The sequence below is a fragment of the Ranitomeya variabilis genome, chromosome 6, assembly GCF_051348905.1.
Source record: "Ranitomeya variabilis isolate aRanVar5 chromosome 6, aRanVar5.hap1, whole genome shotgun sequence".
Classification (NCBI taxonomy): Eukaryota; Metazoa; Chordata; class Amphibia; order Anura; family Dendrobatidae; genus Ranitomeya; species Ranitomeya variabilis.
Window position 1 is genome coordinate 297102356 of NC_135237.1, and position 6260 is coordinate 297108615.

Here is a 6260-nt window from a genome sequence, read left to right on the forward strand (position 1 = left end):
TACAACGCTAGCATCGGTACGTCGGCCCGACACACTGCGATGGGCCAAGTACGACGCTAGTGTGAAAGTAGCCATAGGCTTCTTTCACACTTGCGTCGGTACGGGGCGGTCGCAATGCGTCGGCCCGACGTACCGACGCACGTTGTGAAAATTGTGCACAACGTGGGCAGCGGATGCAGTTTTTCAACGCATCCGCTGCCCAGTCTATGTCCTGGGGAGGAGGGGGCAGAGTTACGGCCACGCATGCGCGGAAATGGCGGACGCGACGTACAAAAAAAAGGTTACATTGAACTTTTTTTGTGACGACGGGGGCTAAAGTTATGGTTAGGGTTGGGGCTAAAGTTAGGGTTGGGGCTAAAGTTAGGGTTAGAGTTGGGATTAGGGTTAGGGTTTGGATTAGGGTTGGGATTAGTGTTATGTTTGGGATTAGGGTTGGGATTAGGGTTAGGGTTGGGATTAGGGTTAGGGGTGTGTTGGATTTAGGGTTTTGATTAGGGTTATGGTTAGGGTTGAGATTAGGGCTGTTTTGGGGTTAGGGTTGTGATTATCGTTAGGGTTGTGATTAGGATTATGGATCGGGTTGAGATTAGGGTTTGGGGTGTGTTGGAGTTAGGGTTGGAGTTATAATTTGGGGGTTTCCACTGTTTAGGTACATCAGGGGGTCTCCAAACACGACAGCCAATTTTGCGCTAAAAAAGTCAAATGGTACTCCCTCCCTTCTGAGCTCTGCCGTGCGCCCAAACAGTGGTTTACCCCCACATATGGGGCATCAGCGTACTCGGGATAAATTGGACAACAACTTTTGGGGTCCAATTTCTCCTGTTACCCTTGTGAAAATAAAAACTTGGGGGCTAAAAATCTTTTGTGTTGGAAAAAAAAATATTTTTTTATTTTCACTACTCTGCATTATAAACTTCTGTGAAGCACTTGAGCTTTCAAAGTTCTCACCACATATCTAGATAAGTTCCTTAGGGGGTCTAGTTTCCAAAATTTGGTCACTTGTGGGGGTTTCTACTGTTTAGGTACATCAGGGGCTCTGCAAACGCAACATAACACCCACAGACAATTCTATCAAAGTCTGAATTCCAAAATGGCGCTCCTTCTCTTCCGAGCTCTGCCGTGTGCCAAAACAGTGGTTTACCCCCACATATGGGGTACCAGAATACTCAGGACAAATTGGAGAACAAATATTGGCATCCAATTTCTCTTGTTACCTTTGTGAAAATAAAAATTTGGAGGCTAAAAAAATCTTTTTTGTGGGAAAAAAAATATTTTTTATTTTCACTACTCTGCATTATAAACTTCTGTGAAGCACTTGGGCATTCAAAGTTCTCACCACATATCTAGATAAGTTCCTTGGGGGGTCTATTTTCCAAAATGGGGTCACTTGTTGGGGGTTTCTACTGTTTAGGTACATTAGGGGTCTGCAAACGCAACATAACGCCCGCAGACAATTCTATCAAAGTCTGCATTCCAAAATGGCGCTCCTTCCCTTCCGAGCTCTACCGTGCGCCCAAACAGTGGTTTACCCCCACATATGGGGTACCAGCATACTCAGGACAAATTGGACAACAACTTTTGGGGTCCAATTTCTCTTGTTACCCTTGTGAAAATAAAAACTTGGGGGCTAAAATATCTTTATTGTTAAAAAATATATATTTTTTATTTTCACGACTCTGCATTATAAACTTCTGTGATGCACTTGGGCATTCAAAGTTCTCACTACACATCTAGATAAGTTCCATAGGGGGTCTAGTTTCCAAAATGGGGTCACTTTTTTGGGGTTTCTACTGTTTAGGCACATCAGGGGCTCTCCAAACGCGACATGGCGTCCGATCTCAATTCCAGTCAATTTTGCATTGAAAAGTCAAATGGCGCTCCTTTGCTTCCGAGCTCAGCCATGCGCCCAAACAGTGGTTTACCCCCACATATGGGGTGTCGGCGTACTCAAGACAAATTGTACAACAACTTCTGGGGTCCATTTTCTCCTGTTACTCTTGCTAAAATAAAAATTTGGAGGCAAAAAGATCATTTTTGTAGAAAAAATGCGATTTTTTTATTTTCACGGCTCAACGTTATAAACTTCTGTGAAGCACCTTGGGGTTTAAAGTGCTCACCACACATCTAGATAAGTTCCTTAAGGGGTCTAGTTTCCAAAATGGTGTCATATGTGGGGGGTCTCTACTGTTTAGGCACATCAGCGGCTCTCCAAACGTGACATGGCGTCCGATCTCAATTCCAGCCAATTCTACATTGAAAAAGTAAAACAACACTCCTCTTCCAAGCTCTGCGGTGCGCCCAAACAGTGGTTTACCCCCATATATGGGGTATCGACGTACTCAGGAGAAATTGCACAACAACTTTTGTGGTCTAATTTCTCCTGTTACCCTTGTGAAAATAAAAATTTGGGGGCAAAAAGATCATTTTTGTAGAAAAAATGAGATTTTTTATTTTCACGGCTCTACGTTATAAACTTCTGTGAAGCACTTGGGGGTTCAAAGTGCTCACCACACATCTAGATAAGTTCCTTAAGGGGTCTAGTTTCCAAAATGGTATCACTTGTGGGGGGTTTCCACTGTTTAGGCACATCAGGGACTCTCCAAACGCGACATGGCATCCGATCTCAATTCCAGCCAATTCTGCATTGAAAAAGTCAAACGGTGCTCCTTCACTTCCAAGCTCTGCGGTGCGCCCAAACAGTGGTTTACCTCCACATATGGGGTATCGACGTACTCAGGAGAAATTGCACAACAACTTTTGTGGTCTAATTTCTCCTGTTACCCTTGTGAAAATAAGAATTTGTGGGTGAAAAAATCATTTTTGTGAAAACAAATGCGATTTTTTATTTTCACGGCTCTACGTTATAAACTTCTGTGAAGCACTTGGGGGTTCAAAGTGCTCACCACACATCTAGATAAGTTCCTTGGGGGGTCTAGTTTCCAAAATGGTGTCACTTGTGGAGAGTTTCCACTGTTTAGGCACATTAGGGGCTCTCCAAACGCGACATGGCGTCCGATCTCAATTCCAGCCAATTCTGCATTGAAACAGTCAAACGGTGCTCCTTCACTTCCAAGCTCTGCGGTGCGCCCAAACAGTGGTTTACCTCCACATGTGGGGTATCGGCATACTCAGGAATAATTGCACAACAAAATATGTGGTTAAATTTCTGTTTTTACACTTGTGAAAAATAAAAAAAATGGTTCTGAAGTAAAATGTTTGCAAAAAAAAGTTAAATGTTCATTTTTTTCTTCCACATTGTTTTAGTTCCTGTGAAGTACATAAAGGGTTAATAAACTTCTTGAATGTGGTTTTGAGCAGCTTGAGGGGTGCAGTTTTTAGAATGGTGTCACACTTGGTTATTTTCTATCATATAGACCCCTCAAAATCACTTCAAAGGTGATGTGGTCCCTAAAAAAAACATGGTGTTGTAAAAATGAGAAATTGCTGGTCAACTTTTAACCCTTATAACTCCCTAACAAAAAAAAAATTGTTTCCAAAATTGTGCTGATGTAATGTAGACATGTGAGAAATGTTATTTATTAACTATTTTTTGTGACATATCTCTCTGATTTAAGGGCATAAAAATACAAAGTTTGAAAATTGCAAAATTTTAAACATTTTCGCCATATTTCCATTTTTTCATAAATAATTGCAAGTAATATCGAAGAAATGTTACCACTAACTTGAAGTACAACATGTCACGAAAAAACAGTCTCAGAATCAGCGGGATCCGATAAAGCGTTCCAGAGTTATAACCTCTTAAAGTGACACTGGTCAGAATTGTAAAAATTGGCTCGGTCATTAAGTACCAAATTGGCTCTGTCACTAAGAGGTTAATGTTAATAATGTGATACAGAAGGGGAGCTCTCAGTTTGAAATTGTTTTGAGCCTATCTTCTAGATTATGTGCATCTTTGACCTCCAATTTCACAGCCATCTTTTATGCCTACCTTGAATGCGCATCTGTTACATCTATCTGATCAGTTCATGTAATGACTAGTGATGAACGAGCACACTCGACACTATTCGGTGCTCGCCTGAGCATTGCAATGCTCGCAATGCGCTTTATGTTTGGTGTTCTTTAGAGAGCCAATGAAAATGTAATGATTGTCTGCCAGACTGCCACACATTGTAATGTAGCAGCAATGTTGATTGTGGCATTACAGCGACTGGCTGGCTGCACAGCATCATCAGGTCTGTATCAGACCTGGCACTGCCTGGTCGTCACAGTCAGCTCCAGAATCATGCAGTGTAGGGAGAGTTGCTGCTGAGTTAGGGAAAGATTTATATGCTTCGCAGTTAGTGTGGATATATCACATAAAAATACACATATCCATCTCAACTAACAGTCTTTCTGAGGACTAATAGCTGCATAGATATCAGTGCTAGGCAGGCAGGCAGTGTATTTGGAGACTGCAGTACATATAGCAATAGGGACCATTCCAGTTCTGTCTGCTGCTGCTGGCTATTACTGATATTTATAGACCTAGCCCCAGGTATCAGGGGACAGTAATCATTTTTTTTATCTTAATCCTGATTACTTGCTTTAAAAGCAATCCAGAGAACACCATTTTTCTGCACCATTTGTTTGTTGATACTGCAGAATACAGCCAGAGCATGTCCATATTACAGCGGTAAGAAAACAGCTATTTTATTATATCAGTGAGGTCAAAAGTGTGCCATTTCAGGCCCCAATTTAAATTTTATTGCAGTGTCTTAGGCAAGGCATTGACACCAGTTTGCTTTTTTTTTTTTTTTAAAAAGGTACCAATAGGCCAGATATTTTAAACTGGGGTTTGTCCGCCACACTGATCGCATATCAGGGCGTCAAAATTGTGCCATTTCAGGCCTCAATTTAAATTTTGTTGCAGTGTCTTATGCAAGTCATTGATATCAGTTTGCTGAAAAAGAATAGTTGCCTACACGCCAGATATTTCAAATTGTGGTTTATCCGCATTACAACCCCCTGAAGAAGGCTAGCGCCGAACGGCGCATAGGGACCTGGCAGCACGTTTTTAGGTAAATAATGCCCATTTGGTTCCCTTGGACTACTTTTGATATGAATTTTACCCTTTACAGCACCTTATATATAACCATATAGCTGTGTCTGCACTACAGCACTTTTTTTTCTCATTTGCACTCAGTGATAAGTTATTGGCACTTTTTATGTATAATAAATTCCATTTGTTTCACTGCTGCTTCTTTGCACTATTGCACTTTGATACAATTTTTTAATACACTGTTTTTTGTTTTTTCTTATATTGTGCATCACTTGATTTTTTATTTTTTTGGAATTTATTTTTATTATTTATGGTGCTTTTTTAGGACATGAATTTTATTAGAGCCATATATATACATATAGATTTAATTTCTTTGGCTCTTTTTCTCTGGGCTTTTTTGCAATATCTTTGCTTCTACTTATCGATTACAATATTTTATAATTTTAACAAACGTGCTCCACTATTTGATTCAGCTGATATTTTTATTTATTATCCTTAATTTAATAAAAATCTTCATGAATTATTAGATCTTTATTGCACATTTTTTATATGTTCTTAAGTTATTGACACCAGTTTACTTTTTTTAAAAAAAGTTACCAACAGGCCAGATATTTGTAACTGGGGTTTGTCCGCCACACGGATCGCATATCAGTGCTGTCAAAATTGTGACATTTTAGGCATCAGTGTAAATTTTGCAGCAGTATCTTAGGCAAGTTATTGACACCAGTTTGCTGAAAAAAAAAGTTACCCACAGGCCAGATATTTTAATCTGGGGTTTTCCCTCATACGGATCATAAATAAGTTTGCACCAAATTCAGCCATTTATAGTGAATGCTGAAAATATTGTACTCCATTTAACCCTGCTGTTCTGTTAGGTCAAAAATGACCGTTTTTGAAATTCTATAATGTTATAAAAATTCAGCGTGTGATTCTGAGACTTGAGGCTCCCTGACTTTTCGTCATTAGGGGGGTACTCTCTGTGGGAATTTTTTTTTTTTTTAATTTTTGTTTACTTTAATTGGTACAATTTTTTTTATGTGAAATCTAAACAGAACAGCAGGGTTAAAATGGGCAAGGCGCTTGGCAAGGGATGGGAAGTGGACGTGATGTTGATCGTGCCTGTGCCTGCAGAAGCTGAGGCCGAGGCCGTGGGCAAGCTGAAATTGGGACACAATAAGCACCCACATATTCTCGCATTCCTGTCCCAATTACTAGGGGACTGCAGCATCACACCACTATTGAACCCAGAGCAGTGTCAAAA